This window comes from Tamandua tetradactyla, chromosome 14 (genome assembly GCF_023851605.1).
Source record: "Tamandua tetradactyla isolate mTamTet1 chromosome 14, mTamTet1.pri, whole genome shotgun sequence".
Lineage (NCBI taxonomy): Eukaryota > Metazoa > Chordata > Mammalia > Pilosa > Myrmecophagidae > Tamandua > Tamandua tetradactyla.
In genome coordinates this window covers 4,896,964-4,916,487 of record NC_135340.1, presented here as the reverse complement: position 1 = coordinate 4,916,487, position 19,524 = coordinate 4,896,964, and positions in this window count along the sequence as shown.

Genomic DNA, 19,524 nt, shown 5'->3' with positions numbered 1-19,524 from the left:
CTTTTTGCCCAGGGATGTGCACATAAGCCTCTTATCATAGACTACTACATTATTTAGGCATGCCATTTTTTTTTTTTTTTTTTTGGCATGGGCAGGCTTTGGGAATTGAAACCAGGTCTCCAGCATGGCAGGTGAGAATTCTGCCACTGAGCTATCATTGCACCACTCTAGGCATGTAATTTTTAAGGAGTCCAAATAATTGCATGACATTGTTACAAGAAAACGCTTTCAATCCTACGACTTAGTTATATCACAATTTCCTCAATACTTCAAGTCATAAAGTAAAAAAATGTGAATAGGAATTACTGTAACCTATGTTATTTTATAGTTAAAACTCCAATTTATTCCCTTTATCATTTAATAGCAAAACTCCAATTTATCCAGGGATAAATTCACTAGTTGAAAAACAGGTCATATCTCAAGTACAATCCTGAGATCTTAGAATTACTCAGTCATCCTAGATACAAAATGAAAATAAAGACTCTTGATAGGTGTTTTAGAAAAATATCTCTGCAAAAACACTGATTGCATTTTTTGCGATAAATGTTTTAAATATAATGTATATTATCTCTCAAGTTATAAGTCTACAAATCCTTCCTTTTACCTCTTTGTAATATAGAGAAGCCATTGATAAATTACAGCTTTTGGTTGTTTTGTTTGGGATTGATCCTTTCATTTTATTAGATGAAAATAATAGTGATTTTCCCCCAAAATTCATTGTAAGAAATGTAGATTTAAAATACTGCAGAAATTGGGATTTAGGAACTAAGAACATATTTTCTCTTATGTTTACTTAAGAGCTTCTAATAAAATTTCAAATTCATATTAACAAATAATAATAATTTGTATTAACAAGTTCTCTAGGTGAAATGACTGGTTTTGTATGCAAACAACTGTGTCTATAACTTATTAGACTTGATTCCTCTGAGATACATTTAATCAACATAATTCTTGATAACAAACCTGCAGTCTATGATGCTGATCACCACTGGTAGACCTTTTAAGGAAAATAATCCTCCTTATAGGACAGCATTGAAACTTCCATATTCCAAAATTATGTTACAGCTTTTCAACATTATAAAATAATTTCTATTTGATTTGGTGCTTGACTTCATATACCAGTGCGTGTATATACCTGTATATTTGAGTTCAAATTTTAATTATAATTTCTATTTTCAGTCAATAATGTCCTTTTTATATGACATAGCCCAGACAATATGACCTTATTTTTCTCATTCAAGCACCTACATTTTAGTGGCATAGATCATAACTTGCATCCAAAGGTAGAGCATTCTTTTCTGAGGTATTCTATATTACTATGAATATTATGGATAGTGGATTGAGTTTACAAAGTTAATGTACATAAAATTAATTCTTAACTAATTTCATAACGAACACCCAGAGATCAATAAGTAGCATGAGGAAGACAATTATTCGGAAAAGGAAAGGGTTGCTGCTTTTTTTGCATCTGCTAAATATTTCAGGGTCAGTCTATGTCTTTGTCAGCTCCCTACTGCTTGAATGTCTTGGAACTGTGTATTTGAACACAGCCAATGCTTTCATTGCCTTGGGCATCGCTGGAGGATAGTCACACTATTTGCTGATCTCTAGGTATGTTTTAACCAAACTTTATTTTATAGAATCCGTGGGCTCAACTATGAGGCATTTTAATCTTTCCTTTGATTGATGCTTCTAGCTATAACCATCAATGATTTGGCATTATTTAAAATCCCTTCCCAAGTTGTTTCACTATTGGATACCCATGCGTAGAGCAGCCAGAATTTTGTTTTCCTTTCTCTATGGCCAAGAATTGATACAATGTTCCTGGGAGAATTTTATTGTTTGATGGCTCTCCCATTTGGATGTCTGCTTTTTTGTTGTTTCGCAAAAAGCGTATTATCTCTGAAGTTAGGACTCCTCTAAATATCCTTCTGACTCTCTCGCCTCCATTCTCTCTTTTTGTTTTTTTGGGTGCATGGTCCAGGAATCAAACCAGGGTCTCCCACGTGGAAGGCGGGCATTCTAACCTCTGAACTACCCATGCACCCTCACCTCCATTCTTTTTTTTCTCAAATTTCGAATCAGAAATCAATCATATCTAGTTTTGAAATTAAAGTCCACTAGTATTGGATTTAGGCCAGGTCTGGCCCTTGAGCCACCAGCTACATAAAAAAACACATTGTGAAGTTCTGTTCCTCTCCTTCCCGCATATCCATATTTCAGTTATAACCAGTCCTTTGTATTGAATCCGAAGCTTCATCAGGAATATTAATACCAAAGTGGCTTCTGAGCAACATTTATTGCCTGTCTGTACTCAGATTTAATCAAGACTTTGTCTCTTTTCCCTCCTTTTCTAACTTACCTGTTTATTAATTTGCAACTCAGAAATTTGCTGATTAGTTGGACATTAAAGCATTTAGTTTTTACTAGAAATACATTGCTGAACTAGAGTAATATTAATTTGTAAATACATTGGAATGATTTCCTGCATTTTGGTACTTATAGAATGATGTAAGTATTTTGATGATAAAACAATTGATTAGCATGTTAGTACCTATTATTCTGAAGTTTCCAGGCTCTTTTTCAAGGTGATTGTATCTCAAAATGAAGATCGTATTTTACTTTGAAGTCATGATGAGCACACTGTACTGCTGTCCTTAAGCTTTAAACGTCATTTTACATGAGGTTTAAGAAATGGACCCTTTATTGTCTCCATGAGTTGCACTAGTTTTCTGTTATCCAAAGGATTAGTTTTAAGCTACAAATCTTTGTATTCAACATGGCTTTTTATGTCCCTATAATTACCTTAATCTCACCTGTACTTTGGTACTTACACTTCAGAACTGAGAAACTGCTCTTAGTTCTATAGCAATATTATTCTAATTTTACATGTAGTGACATCTTCCTGTTAACTCCTGGTGGGAAAACCAGAATATTCCCTTAGCAGTTAACCAGGCTTGTTAATTTTAACTATTATACATTGTATTAATGGCCTGGCCCTTAGTAAACCCATGAGCTAGGATCTTATCTCCTTTCCTGGGCTAGGGGGAGGACAAGAGAACTGAGCGAACCCCTGAGGCACATCAGGTATCCATTGTGCTGTGGTGTGAGCGACCAGCTGAAATGAGAGAAATGCTGCTGGATCTCAGACTTCAAGTCGGTGAAAGGGAATGTTCTGGTCCCTCCTCAGACAATTTGAAGTTCATGGTTAAGTAACTCTATTAATTCTTAGATGAAGAACAACTACAGAATAGATTAACTCAGAAGACGGGACATGCTCTTTTCTAGGCATACATATTTACTCTAGTCTCTGTCTTTACAAAGGTCCTGGCATTTAAGCAAAATTTATTAGATAAATGAAGAAGAAAATCTGACTCATAATCAAGAGGAACAGTCAAAAGACATTGGAATTATCAGGCAGAGATTTTTAAATAACCTTATAAAAATATTAAAAGGTCTCATGGAAAAGGCCAGTTACTTAAAAATAACTATGATAAATATGATAAGCATCTCATATAAAAGGTAGGTGATAAAAAGCATGAACAGGTGTTATTAGCGGATAGATAGAAATTACTAAAAAAAAGAGCCAAGTAGAAATTTGAGAACAAAATATACTTGAACAGAAGTGAAGAATTCTTCTTCTGGCCTCCCAACAGACTGGGCACAGCAAAGAAAAGAATTAATTACCTTAAATATAGGTCAATAGAAATAATCTAAACTGAAATACCAAAAGTAGAAAGAGAAAATAAAAGAAAGCAGAGCTTTAGGGTTTGTTTCCTGGGGACTGCCCCTGCCAAAAAAAAAAAAAAAAGAGATCTAAAGTTCTGAGGAATGACATGAAATGGTTCAGCACAAGTTGGAGACTAAGGAGGGGAAAGGAAAGGATGAAACAGAAAAACTAAAGTGACTATGGCAAATTTCTTTTGCAAAATTTATAAGACATCAATCTGGAGATCCAAAAACTACACCTAGGCATGCCATAGACAAACTGTTGAAAACAGAGGGAAAAGAGAAAATAGTAAAACACTTGGGAAAAAAACATTCCACTCAGTGGAACCATAGTAAGATAATTGCTGACTTCTTACAAGAAGTAAATGAAGCCAGAAGACAACAGGATGGCACATTTACAGTTTTGGAAAACAATGTTCACGTGGATTCCTATATTCAATGATAAAGTCCTTTCAAAATAAAGACATAATGAAAGCATATTCTGAAAAGCAAAAGTTCAATGAATTCATATCCAGCAACCTATGCTAAAATATATCATTACAAATAGAAGCCTAGCTTTAAATGAAGGAATAAAGAGTGCTTGAAAAAGAAAATATGTAAATAAATATGAATAATATATTTTAATCATATTTTCATATATTTATATCTATTTCCATGTCTTTTATCTATATTAATTTCTTTAACTCTCTGTAAGAAACTATCGACTATTTAAAGAAAAATAATTACAATGTATTTTGATCTTTATAGCAGATATAGAATTTAATGTATGAGAAGCAATCATGAAAAAAATTATAAGTATTCTTTTGTAGGTTTCTTATACTGTTTATCAAGCAGTAGGACAGTTTTATAGGGAGGCTGTGATAAGCTAAAGTTGCATGGAAAAAAATCACAATATAAGTAGCACAAAGAGATACAACTAAAAAGTCAACAGAGGGGAGATGGCAGAGCAGGAAAGGCTGAGTCCACCCCTCCTCCAAAAAAGACAGACAGAGGTTTGAGGGTACGAGTGGCCAGAGAGGGTCTTCTACATTATATCGGGAGGACCTGGATGACGAAACATGAAATTCTGATTGAGAGGATGGGGTGAATTTTCTTGCACTGGGCTGGACTGCAGCACATAGGCTGGAGCAAGAGCCAAAGTTGCTCCATGCTCCCACACCCCCACCGCGTATCAGTATGAGAGAAATTTCCTTCATCTCCGCAGCCAGGAGCTCTTTATGGGGAACCCAGAAAATGGTAGACTTGGTTCACCTATGCATGAGAGCTCATGGAGCACAGTGCCTGCCCCCCACTCCTGAGGCAGGCTGCCGTGGGTGCCTGGTTTAGGCTGAGACTGGGGGTCTTCCCATTGGGGGAAAAGGGAATACAGAGCTGGGCTGAGCTGGGTTGAGCTGACAGTTGGCCAGTGAAAGAGACTGTCTGGGTCCTGCTGCTTCTCCAGTGCAGAATATTCACTGTGTGCACAGACAGAAAGGTGGGAACCTCTGAGTGAGCCATGCAGCACCGCCAGGCACTGCCGACTGGCTGTGGGCAGAATTAGTTGAAAAACTCAATCCCGCAGCCCAAGGTCATTCCATGCAGGAGCCTGGGGGCCATCAGACCCTTCATGACCATAAGTGGGTTCTCAGGTTGGCAGCTTTCAGTGTGCATGGAGACATGTGGCCTTGACTGGCTCTGCGTCTAGTAGGATACCAGCACAGCCAGCTGACATTATTGGGGAAAGTTAGCCTGAGGGAAAGAGGGAAAGAGGTAGCCAAAGGGCACCATCTGCTTAGAAGACCCAGGAAGTGCAGCTTGGCCAGCCTCCATTCTGCCTTGCTTTAAACTCATCTTGAATTAGAGCTGCCCCCCCTGCATGAGGTCCAGGCCTTGGCTTGTAGGGGAATTAGTGACAATCAAAGTGCAAAAGGAGACCTTTGGCTTCCTCTCCTTTGGAAAGTGCCCACACAGATCTTTCTTGAAAGTGCCCACACAGATCTTTCTTCAAGTGTGTACTTTCGCTACACATTAAAGTTTTGAGCTGTAAAGAGAGAGAGAGAGAGACCTTCAACACAAACCCAAGCAACTACAACCTTTGAGATGAGTGGGGGAAATAAACTTTCAAAATAACCTTATCAAGATAATCAAATGCATCAAAGGTAGCAGAAAATCACAAAGCACATGAAGTTGCAAGAAAATATGGCCCAGCCAAACAACCAAATTGAAACAGCAAAGGAGACAAGGAATTTTGAATAATTAATCAAAGATGTTCATAAATAAGTTCAATGGGTTGACTAAAGACATAAAGGATATCAAAAAGACATTAGAAGAGCAAAAAGGAGAATTTGAAAGAATAAATAGAAAAATAGCAGATCCCATGGAAATGAAAGATACTGTAGATCAAATTAAAAATATACTAGAGACCACAGAAGCAGATTTGAATGGCAGAAAAAAGAGTAAGTGAACTACAGGACAGGTAAACTGAATATAAATGAGCAAAGAGACCTAAATAGGTGGAAGGATATTTTGTGCTCTTGGATAGGAAAGCTAAATGTCATTATGATGTCAAGCCACCCAAATTGATCTGCAGATTCAGTGCAATATTAATAAAAATTCCAACAACCTACTTTGCAGCCTTGGAAAAGCTAGTTATCAAATTTATTTGGCAGGGAAAGGGAGCCTCAAAATGCCTCAAACATCCTCAAAACGAAGAACAAAGTGAAAAGATTTACACTTCCTGATTTGAAAGCTTATTATAAATCCATAGTGGTCATATAGCAAGGTATTGGCACAAAGACAAATGTATTGATCAGTGAAATTGAATTGAGGGTTCAGAAGTAGATCCCCAGATCTACAGTAAGTTGATTTTCAACAAGGCCCCCAAATCTACAGAACTGGGACCAAATAGTCTCTTCAATAAATGGAGCTGGGAGAACTGGATCTTCATAACCAAAGGAACATAAAAGAGACCACTACCTCACACCCTATATAAGAATTAACACAGAGTGGATCAAAGACCTAAATATAAGAGCCAGTGCCATAAAAGTCCCATGTAATGGTTTGAAAGTACTATGTACCCCATAAAAGCCATGTTTTAATCTGGATCCAATCTTGTGGAGGCAGCCATTTCTTTTAAACCTTATTCAATATTGTAGGTAGGAAACATTTAATTGCATTATCTCCTACTGTGGGTGTAATCTTTTGATTGGATGGAGATGTGACTGACCCATTCCAAATGGGTCTTGATTAGATTACTGGAATACATTAAAAGATGAGACATTTTGGAGAGAGAGCACAGAGAGCCTACAGAAATGACAGAAATGATAGTAGCCTCAGAGCTGATAGAAACTTCACAGCAGAGCTGACACAGATGCGGACACATGGAGAACAGAGACACAGATGTTTGGAGATGCTTGGAGCCCAGCAGACATTGCTATGAGATGGTAAGCAAGCCAGAACCTGGCTCGAGCCAAGGGAAGCCAAGAGATGAAAGACAGCCCTGGAGAAGTAAAGCGAGGAATCCCACAGGGACAGAGGCTGAAAGCAATGGCGCTTAGAAGCAAGGGACCAGAAGATGCCAGCCACATGACTACCCAGTTGACAGAGGTGTTCCTGACCCATTGGCCTTCCTTGAGTGAAGGTAACCTCTTGTTGGTGCCTTAATTTGAATGCTTTCACTTCCTTAGAACTATAGACTTGTGGCTTATTAAATTCCACCTTTTAAAAGCCATTCCACTTCTGATATACTGTATTCCAGCAGCTTACAAACAAACACATCCTAGAAGAAAATATAGGGAAACATCTTCAAGACCTAGTAATAGGAGGTGGCTTCTTAGACATTACACCCAACGCATAAGCAGTAAAAGTAAAAATAGATAAATTGGAGTGCCTCAAAATCAAATACTTTTGTGCCTCAAAGGATTTTGTCAAAAGGGTGAAGAGGCAGCCAAATCAATGATAGAGAATATTTAGAAAACGTATTATCTGATAAGAGTTTAATATTCAGTATATCTAAAGAAATCATACAACTCCATAACCAAAGAACAAGCAATCTAATTATAAAGTAGGCAAAAGATATGAATAGACATTTTTCCAAAGAGAAAATACAAATGGCTGAAAAACACATGAAATGATGTTCATCTTCATTAGCTATAAGAGAAATGCACATAAAACCACCATGAGATATCATCTCATACCTACAAGAATGGTTGCTATCAAACAAACAGAAAACTACAAATTTTGGAGAGGATGTAGAGAAAATGTAACATTTATGCAGTGCTGGTGGGAATGTATAATGATATAGTCATTGTGGAAGACAGTTTGGGGTTCCTCAGAAAACTAAATATCAAGTTACTCTATGATCCAGCAATACCACTACTCGGTGTACACCTGGAAGAGGTGGAAGCAGTGTCATGAACAGACATTTGCACACTGATGTTCACAGTGTCATTATGCACAATTGCCAAAACAGGGAACAACCCAAGTGCCCATCAACAGACAAGTGGATAAACAAAATGTGGTGTGTGTGTGTATATATATATATATATATATATATATATATATGATGGACTTTTATGCAGCACAAAGAAGAATTGAGGTTCTGAAGCAGAAATAAGCCAGACACAAAAGGATACAGTATGATTTCATTACTATGAACCCCCTCAAAAATGTAAATTCAGAAACTGAAAATGTAGAATATATATTAAAAACTGTAGACTATAAGGGACCTAGAGACAGACTAGAGCTTTATAAGGTGGAAGTGTTATCTGCTATGTCCAGACCAGTTAATGAGTGTGCCAGTTTGAAGCTATTATGTACCCCAGAAAAGTCAGGTCCTTTTTCCTGATCCGATCTTGTGGGATCAACCATGTTTCTTTTAATCCTTACTCAACATTGTGGGGTGGAAACTTGATTGGATTTTCCCATGGAGATGTGATATACCCAATTGTGGGTATGGCCTTTTGATTAGATGGAGATGTGCTTCTGCCTTTTCCAGGTGGGTCTTGATTAGCTTACTGAAGTCCTTTAAAAGGGGAAACATTTTGGAGAAACCTCAGATGTAGATGCAGATGCAGAGGTTTGGAAATGCAGAAGCCTCAGGAGACACAAGTTGCTTCAGTGCCAAAGAGATGCAGACATTTGGAGATTATGTGGAGTGCTGACAGAGAGAGCAGACACACCTAGACATGGACATTTGGAGATGCACAGTCCTGCAGATGTCACCAGGTGCCTTCCCATGAGATGTTAAGCAAGCCAGAACCCAGAGTTGTGTCCCAGAGGAGTTAAGTGAAGGGCCACAGACTCTTAGAGAGGAAATAACTGGCATCAGAAGTTGGGTGCAATGCATCCAGGAACAAGGACCAGCTGATGCCAGCAACATGCCTTCCCATGTGACAAACATCAGCCTTTCTTGAGTCAAGGTATCTTTCCCTGGATGCCTAAATTTGGCCTTAGGACTGTAACATTTTAACTCAATCAATTCCCTTTTTAAAAGTCATTCTGTTTCTGGTCTATTGCATTCTGGCAGCATTAGCAAACCAAAACAACAAGATTGTTATTAAAAGTATCGGAATGGATAGAGGTGACGGTAGTTCATTAATGGGTTTATAATTAATAGTACCACATTAAAGGTGAATATAATTGAAAGGGATTATTAAGAGTCGTTTACCTCACTGATTAGCATTACAAATATAAATATATTCTTGCATGAATTATCTAAAAAATATCACACTTGTATAAAGACTAATAGAGGGATAGCTGAGAAAACTACTTATTGCATGCTGTGGTCTATATTTAACAGGAATACATCACTAGCATCACAACAATACTAGGGGTAAATAATTGGGGGTAGGGAACAAGAGTTAAAGAGAGTTTTGGATTTTCTCTTTGGTGTGGGTGTATCTGTTATTTTTCTCTTTGGAACAATGAAAATTGTCCAAAATTTGGAGAGATGATGACTGTACATCTAAATGAGGATACTGTGAAAAATTGTTTATTTGGATAGAATATATGCTATATGAATATATCTCAACAAAACATGAATATATCTCAGATTCTAAATAAATAAACAGAAAGATTCAAGTGCTAGAGAACATGCGGATAGAGAGGTATACCTATTCAATGTTGGTAGAGTAGCAGGATGGGGCAGCCCCTCTGGAGAACAGTGGACTGGATTGACAGGAGGCTAAATATAGGGTAGCCATATGATTAGGCCATCCCACTATGGGGAATATACTCAAAAGAGCTGAAAGCAGGGACTCAAATAGACATTTGCACACTGATGTTCATGGTGCCATTATTCATGATGCGCAACGGATTGGGGTGGCCAACGGGTGCATTGATTGAGAAGCAGAAGGATGAATTGTGGCATATACATATGATGGACTACTGCGTGGCTACGAAAAAGAATGAAGCCATGAGGCATGCGACAATGTGAATGAACCTTGAGGACATTATACTGAGCAACATAAGCCAGAAACAGAAGGACAAACATTGTATGGTTTCTTTTAGAAAATACTTAGAAGAAAATTGGGGCCTAGATTGTAAGCTCTTGTAATAGTCACATCTATTCCTGAGCATTAAGTATTATTTCTAAATTCTGAGATGTTTTGCTATATGTGTTTAGCCTGGTATTTTCCTGGAATTTTGGGTACCTGTGTGACAACTAAGACTCAGAGATGGAGATCTGCAACTCTCAAAATCAGCATTCCTACATACAGTTACCGTTAAAGAAGCCAAAAAAGAGATCCACCTTCAATTTGAGATAAGAAGGAAGCTGATCTGTTTGAGACTGCATCAGAATACAGGGTAAAGGATGATATTGTTTGTATGTTAGAACTTCACCTACTCTGAGACAAAAAGAAGAGAGGCTTATTTTGTCCAATACGTAAACTTTTTCACATATAGTCTAACTTAGCCTGTCTGGTCAGTTCAGGTAAGTAACCTAAACACTTGGAGGCTAGAATTGGGAAAAAGGTCTTGCAATTCTGTATAGCTTAGTGTAATACCCATAATACATTCCAGAATATGCTGGGTAGATAATTAAAAAGTATTAGCAAAGTCCCTTGAGGGTCTGGATTAAAAATATGGAACTATCAAATTTCCTCAGCTGGGAAATCCCCGATAGTCTCTCAAATTAGGTACTCCCAAGTTAATGGGCCCAGCCCTTCATCTTGAGGCTTGCTTCAATGAAACATATCTGTAATAGAAAAGCTAAGCCTCCTTATAATAATGCCTAAAAGTTACTGCCAGAGAACCTCTTTTGTTGCTCAGATGTGGCCTCACTCTCTCTAAGCCCAACTCTGCAAGTAAAATTATTACCCTCCCCCATACATGAGACATAGAGTCCAGAGGTATAAGTCTCCCTGGCAATGCAGCACATGACTCCCAGGAATGAGCCTGGCCCTGGCACCATGAGATCGATAATACTTACCTGATCAAAAGGGGGAAAAGAAATGAAACAAAATAAGGTATCAGTGGCTAAGAGATTTCAAATAGTGTTGAGAGGCCATTTTGGAGGTTACTCTTATGCAAGCTTCAGCTAGATATTGCTTTGTCAAGGAATGCCAAGCCCCAATCAACAGTATTCCTGTAAACCCTAAAGAAAATTCAGGTCTTCATCTGAGACTCTATAAAAGTTTCACTTATTGAATTTATTTTTTCAGAAACCTATAACTTCCAGATGGTTCCTTGGTCAAATTAGCCCTGAAACCCAGAGGTACCAGTCTCTCTAAGAGCATCGACCAGTTGCATTCCCTACCCCGTAATGTTGACACCTCTTCTCAGCATGAAGAAGTCCGAACAGCCGTTGTAGTAATATCCCTAAAGAGTGAGAGGGGGATCAAAGGAGGAGCATTGTGACAGAGAAGATAGGATTTGACAAATGAGTATGACTACTGAATCATTATACTGGTATTTCTTCTTAGTCTCCAGCGTCTTAGAGAACTAGACACAAATATCTGTAATGGTGGTACTGTAGCCCATTCCATACTTTGAAATTAGTCCTAAAACTACGTGTTAAAATGTTCTTTGACATTTATAGCTTTTTTGTACATATGCTATGTGTAATACAAAATGTTAACAAAATTAAAAAATAAAGATGATACAAAAAATAGGAAGAAAGGGTTAGATTGTCATAAAATTTTGAAGCAAGACACGAAACCAAATAGCTATGAAAAGAAAAGTCTGATGAACATGAATAAATTAAAAGTTTAAAACTCTAGAAAGAAAAAGAGCAATGAAAAAATTTAAACCACATAATGAAAAAGCAAAAAAAAAATTAAAAAAGTTTCCACATTTCAAAAAGTCAACATTGGAGGTAAAATGGAATATTAAAAATATCAATTCACTCTAAAGAAGGCAAGAGAGTATGAACAAAGCAAATAAGAGCAGAGAAGTAAGTATAAAAACCAATACCATTGTGGGAGTCTTAAACCCAAACATCTCAATTATTACATTTAAAATAAATGCTACTATAAGATAAGGTCTTAATAATAAGGTTGTATTTAGGAATCCTGTATTCTGTGCATGATAGTTCTGTAACTTCACAACTTCTATACTAAAAAAAAAGAAAGAAAGAAAAATGCCACTTGGTTCCTCCAAGAAGTGGACTCAAGACAGAATTAGAAGTTCAAGATATTTACTCATGGTGACACCTGTGAATGAAAAGGGGCAGCATTATCAAGAATAGATAGGGAAACCTTTCATTTTGCCTATATATTTCTAATTCCAGTGAACAGTAAACTTCAAAAAAAGATTGTTACCAGAGGACAAAAGTCGTGTATTTCATAACGATGAAAATGTCATCAGGACAGTGTAACAATCTTAAATGTGCATGTACCTGATAATAGAATTCAAATAACAAAAAAAAAAGGAAGACATTTTGATGGGGATTAATACCACTGTATCAATAATTGATAAAAAATAGTCCAAAAATTAGCAACTATATTGGAATTGAACATTATCATCTAACTTGACCTATTTGACCTGTACAGAATATGACACCAAACAAGAATAGAACAGGTTGCCTTCTCGAGTGCACACAAACCAAACAGTCACCAAGACAGACCACAGTATATGGCCATAAAACTAGACGCCTTAATTTTTAAAAATAGATACATTTATTTTAGAAACTATGGTGTTGCATTTCTCATTCTGTCCTATGGTTTGAGTTAATTTTTGAGTAGGGTGTGAAGTAAATATGCAGATTCATTTGTTTTACTTATGGGTGGCCAATTGTTTCAGTGATTTGCCTTTGTACTTTTATCAAAAATCACTATGCCAAATGTGCGTGTCTTTTACTTGGCTCTCTACTCTGCTACATTGATCAGTGTGTCATTCTTTTGACAGTAACACCCAGTTTTAGTTACTAAATTTTAAAAGAAATCTTGAAATTGGTAATGTAAGCCATTCAACTTTTTCTTTCGTAGAATTGTTTCGGCTATTTTAGTACCATTTCCTGAACAGAACATGTACACAAAGTTTGGTTGGATTTTGATAGGGATGGGTTTGAGTCTAGTATTAAATTGGGAAAAACTGATAATTTAATACTTTCGAGTACTCCAGTCTTTCTTTCCATTGCTATATACCAACAAGGGAAAATTCTATGGAGTTATTCAGTGAAAGAAAATGTGTATCTGGGTTTGAAAATGCATAATTGTAATAATATAAAGCTATGCACAGAAATATAATTTTAGAAGGCAGTAGTAGTGACTTGTTTAATTAAAATTTGACCTCAGAAGATACATATAAAAGTTTTAGTAAATCAACAGAATCCATTTATGATAAAAATTAATGAATCATTCCATGATTGAAGTACTAGTGAAGGGAAATGGTGAAATTAAGGAAATTTGGAATGTAAGCTGTTTTATTGAAGCTTATTCAATTAGAGAGAATGATCATGGGAAAACATAGGTAAAGGATTTAAACAATTTGATCTGGATATGTATAATGAAAAGAAAATAATTTAATGCTGCTAAATTTGGTACATTTAAAAATGTGAGTGGGTCAAGTCAAATCCAAAAGATCAAATAATAAAAAAACAAATCAGGGACTATTTCCAAAGCCACTATGTAAAGATTTCCTCTTGGTATAATTTATGGAGATGAAAGACACTTATACAAAAATAAAAAGATTTTGTAAATGGCACATGAGCAGTACTCCGTGATTTGAATGCACAAGTGCTACTGGATATAAAATAAATCTTTGTGGACTGCTGTGTTTGGGAGATTTTAGAAATAAGGAAACACGATAGTACAAGGTCTTGGGTTCACAGATTCCTTACATTATTTATTTCTTTCCCTAAATTTGATGTGCAAAGCTTACACAGTGGCCTTCTTGATTTATGACTTGTCAGTCACAGGTAGGCCAGAGTCTGCCAGACAGAAGTTCTGAAACAAATCCAACAGCAACGTAGCTCGTTTCTCACAGCTACAGCAGTATTGTTGGCATATACCAGGGAGCTTGCAAGCCGAAATCTGTCTCATTACCTGAAGGTATTTTTCTTAGAGATTATAATGGAAGTAGAGGATTTTATTTATTATAGAAATTTTTGATATATTCTTAATATGGGTTGATTTGACTCTTTCAATTTGCAGTGTATTAATGAAAAATGCATTAGAATAAAAGGCAGGATTACTGAATTATAACGATAGCTCTTTCATTTATCCTAACATTTACTCTAGCTTGGTAAAGTGTCTGATTTTTCTGGAGACAATGTCCTCAGTCAAAATTGATGTTTCCATTTGTAATAACCTCGGGCATTGAGGTAGTCTACTATTGGGAGGTAGTATTTGGTGTAGAGAGATGCCTTTGTACAAATCATACCAGCTATGTAGTTTAGGATCAAAACTATTTAATAAGGTTAGCTACAACATTGACAGCATTATCTTTAAACACAGTTTTTTTTCTTTTTTAAAGCTTAACATGTATCTTTCATTCCATATAAAATCTCATGCAAAATAAGAAAAAGGGGCCATGGATTCCATTCAGGTCAGTCCTATTCGTGCGTGTAAAATCAAAGTTGAGTTTCCTCGGTTTGAAATGTCCCATCACTGATTTTCATGTATTACATTAAGCCACCCTAAGTCAAAACCTGCATTTGCAAGTGCAATGCATTTGATCCTGCCAGCAGGGAACAGTGCCGGGTAAGGCGCCACATGTCATTGAGCGATTATTTCATGACACAATGATCATTTCAAAATTGTTAATGCAACAAAAGAAGGATTTTCATAAGAAGAATACATTTTTGAAGGCTGTTTCATTCTTCAATTGAATGCTCCTTTGTTGTTTGTTATTTCTCCAAAATCCCAAGGAAGAAGTCAATATGTAAATAAGTCATTAAGCAAATGGAAAGGGAATTAAAAATATCTCCATGCTTGGCCACTAATAAGATTTCACATGGGTTTCTAAGAAAGAGCATGTGAAAATGATTGATACGTTTCCTACTTCTTCCAGGGAGTTTCTATCTGACCTAGTTGCAATGCTACAATGTTGAGGAAGTTTTCCACACATAAGACTTGAAAAAATGTTAAGGGGGATTTGGAAAACTTTGTGATTTCTAAATGCATTAAAAGAGAAGTGCTATAACAGGTGGATATGTGTCAATCAAAATAAAACCTTGGTTTTATGAAATTGTAAAAAAAAAGTAAACCCTTTCTCAGTGATCAAAAACTATATAATAAATCAAATTCCTAGTAAAATTCAATGTGAACAAATACAAATACACATACCAATACATAGATACAGGTAAATGCTTAGAAATATATCGACACACACACACACACACACACACACTCATTTTCCTTCCCAGGAGTCAAGCAACTGTAACCCAGAAGAAAACAGAATAGAAACAGCAAAATATAACCCTGGAAATATCCTGCAGCTATGGCCACTTGCAATCAAGGCCCTACTTAAAATGACAACCAGCAGGTAAGAACTATGAGCTAGAGAAGCAAGTGGAGGAGAGACTCCTAAGGCTAGACAATGTACTGGTGATTGCTTTTCCAGAAGGTTTCAGAGCTATATTTCGCTACAAACACCCAAGGGTGGTGCCACATTCCTTTGACAAAATCATTTGATGTTTAAGCTCCAATATAGAGCAGATTTTCAAGAGATGACATGCTGTCGACTAGAACCCACACACTTTTATAGTAGAAAACCAGGGAAAAATACATCGTTTGTGATTCTCTCCTGTCATGGACCCCATTTAAAATATGAGAAGCAGTTTGTGGAAGAGAAATAAGACAATTTAGAGTAAAGTGAGAATGAAAGTCGCTTCGGAGGAAAAACAGGAGTCATTTGTCACATCTAGCGTACATACTATGGAGCCTTAAAATTCAAAGGCATCAGTGGGAATAGCCTATGAGGAGGACAAACCTGAGCTGGGTAGGTTCTGGTCATGGCGAGGCAGAACTCGGAAGAGGCATGGTGCTTGCCAGCGTCAGCTTCGCGATAAGCAGTCAGAGAAGTGTGTTGGGAAGGGCAGGAAAAAGAATTGGCAGATGATGAATGCAGTGAACATATCTTTAACACTTGCCTCTCACTTCTCCAACAACAATCCTGCTTGGTTTACCCAGTACCCTCTTGAGGTACAGAGAGCTGCTGTTTTCTTTATTAACATTTTGAGGTTATGCTGGATGACGAGAGTCAGGATTTGAGCCTCTTCATCCAGTCAATGTGTCTAAGATTGCATACTGGGTAAAACATTGATTGATTTGTTACAATAATTACGACGCTGACTCCTACTATGGACCAGGCACTATATTCAGTTTGTGATTTAAATTATGATTAGTTCTTTGGAAATTTTTATCAAATTTAATATTTAATCACAAATATGTCATAATTTGTTTGAAAGCATAGATTGGAATTCTATGAAAAATTGAATAGGACCATTCTGTCACACTCACAGGCAGAAGAAAATGGACAAGGACAGGCATAGAATAATGATTAATGATTCTTCACAACATATATATGTCTTTTTTTTTTTTGCATGAGCAGGTTCCGGGAATCAAACCCGGGTCTCCGGCATGGCAGGTGAGAACTCTGCCTGCTGAGCCACCATGGTCTGCCCTCTTCAGAACATATGAACATGAGTTATAGAACAATATCACTGGAGAAAAATCAAGGCTAGTTAATGATCATTTATTCTATTATTTAGCACTTGCCAAACATGCTAACAGCGAGCTCTTATTATGCTCTAGGGACTATTGTATGCACTTTCATGCATGATTTCTTTCAATCCAAATAATAGATTTTTGGGAAGAGGTTTGCTATCCCTGTTTTTCAGAAAAGCAAAGTGAAATAATAGACTTTAAGTAACTTGTCTACCAACCATAAATGGTGAGACATGCATTTGAATTCCGATTTCTCTGATTCCAAAAATATACTCTTTTATCCACTCAGCTATAATTTTCTTCAATATTGTGAACATCTTCAGATTCAGAGAAGGTCTGCAACTCGTAGGCTCTGGCTCTCTGAGGACCTATTATATTTTGAGACCCTCCTTCTGAGACTTGGTCTATACCTTAAATTACCACTAACTTAAGTGTAACTGTTTGGCCATATTAATGAACTTATTAAGTCTCCTTCATGAAATTGATGTATTTGAAAGGCAGCTCAGGAGCTTTTGGATTTAGAGGCTCATGAAATACCACATGTCTGTACATGTGTACTTCAAGCCTTACTTCCTCTTTCTGGAAGTCTGATTTATGATAGGAAATAACCTCAGAATCTCAGTGTCCTGACACAGCAGTGAAGTGTCTCCAAGGGCTCATGTCCATTGTGGAGCACCGGGCAGGTCTGCTCCACAGGCGTGCATAGCCTGAAACACATGGCCTCCTTGGTTCCTGGGACTCGAAAAGAGGCATATGTGGAAAACTCCCACGTTCTTGTCCACACATATTCTGAAAGTGACACATTTCACCTCTGCTCAAATTCCATTGGCCAGAATTAGTTTCGCTGGCCTAACTATATGCACAAGGAAGGCTTACTAGGTTTGTCACAGGGACAGGTGGAAGTGATTGGAAAAAAGTCACTTCTCTCCTCTTCATGACAGGATTTATGTCAAAGGTGACCTTGCTTGATGTTAGGGTTTTTGTCTTCTTTTGTTTCTCTCTGTTTTTAGGGAAATTTCCTCAGGAAAGATTTTTTTGATTAGCAACGTTAATACTTTTCATGTATTTAAGCACCAACAATCTTCTAACATTTAACTGCATTCTATCTTAAAATTACTTCCATTGGTATCAATTATATTTTTAACTCTGATAATATAAACATAAATTGAAAAAATTTTAATGGCAATTTTGTACCATAATTCTTTAAAAACATTATTTATAGTCAGATGTAGAATAAAACACTTAAATACTCTAAATAGTATATATTCTTCTAATTTGCTAATTATATAAGGTACTGTCTTATTAAAATATGCATGCATTTGTTTATGATATTCTCTATAAGTGTTTCATTTTCCTGATATCAAAAAATTCTTCTATTTTGTTATTTGCTTTTTAGTGGATATATCTTGCATGTTGGTTATTCAAGCTTGTTACTCTCAAAATGTCATTGTATTAAGGAATAAATTAACAGATAGATGTATAGTTTCTCTGTTCTATAGAAACCGATGAAAATTGCAGGGAGCCTGAAAGCAAGGGTTAGAAATTATTTAGCAAAAGGCATATTTGCAGAGGATGTATACAGGAATATTTGCTTCCCTATGTGTCTGTTTATATAAAGAGTTTATTGTTTGCAGGATGTAATGTTTTAAAATTGCTTTCATGGTTACTATTTTTAATTATAGAAAAGCTAACATCTCAGTATATGTGTTTGCAAATATAAAGTGAACTGACACTTAAGCGCTTTCATTTTAAAAATAATCTTTCTCTGATACAATGAATATAACTTGTTATTTTCTGGATTCTTGCTTATAATTTCCTTATATTAGAATTGAAATATGAATCTGAGTTTGCTTTTCCAGACAAACAAAGCTACATTACAGACTAAGTAACTGGTCTACCAACCATAAATGGTGAGACATGCATTTGAATGCAACCGCTTTCTGCTGTATACTCTAAATGCAAGACAATGTATGTTCCTATTAAAGCATTTGCTATTCTACTTCATTTATAAGAACAGGTGTCAGATTTTCTTTTTCCCTTTCACCAAGGTAATTGTTTTGTATTACCTTCAAAAGGGTGCGTATCAATCCTCGTTCCAGTAAGCTTCATCTCTTGCCTCTATAGTTATAGATACTCCTTTTTCTCTGCTACAAATTCTAAGTATAATCTACCTTTTTTCATCTCAGTGAGTGTCACACAAACCAAAAGAGAAATTGACCAAGCAATACAAAAGTATTTACTTATTTTAAAGGTGGAAAATTGACCAAGCAATATACAATTATTTATTTATTTTACAGGTGGAAAATAAGGGGAGCGGTTTTCAAGTATTACCAGTAACTGTTCTACAAATTAATTTCTTAATGAGAATGAAACACTTAGAAAGTATCCATTGAGTAAGTGAAACTTGTGGATATAAAGAATCATCAAAAAGCACTTTCCCAGCCTCATGATGTTCACATACAGAAACAGAAACATAAAGCATATTAACATCCTGAATGAGGAAAGGACACAACTTTTATGCAGCTCACTTCCCTTAATATGGTACTGATTATCCCTTCCACTGACCGGACGAGGAATATTTTACCTTCTCCCAGCAAACTGCCTGCCCACCACCACCTCCAAATAAGTCTAAGTCTATATTTTTTATAAAGGATAAGAATTTTGCCCCATTCAATAATGTGAAAGACGATATCCAGGACGGGGA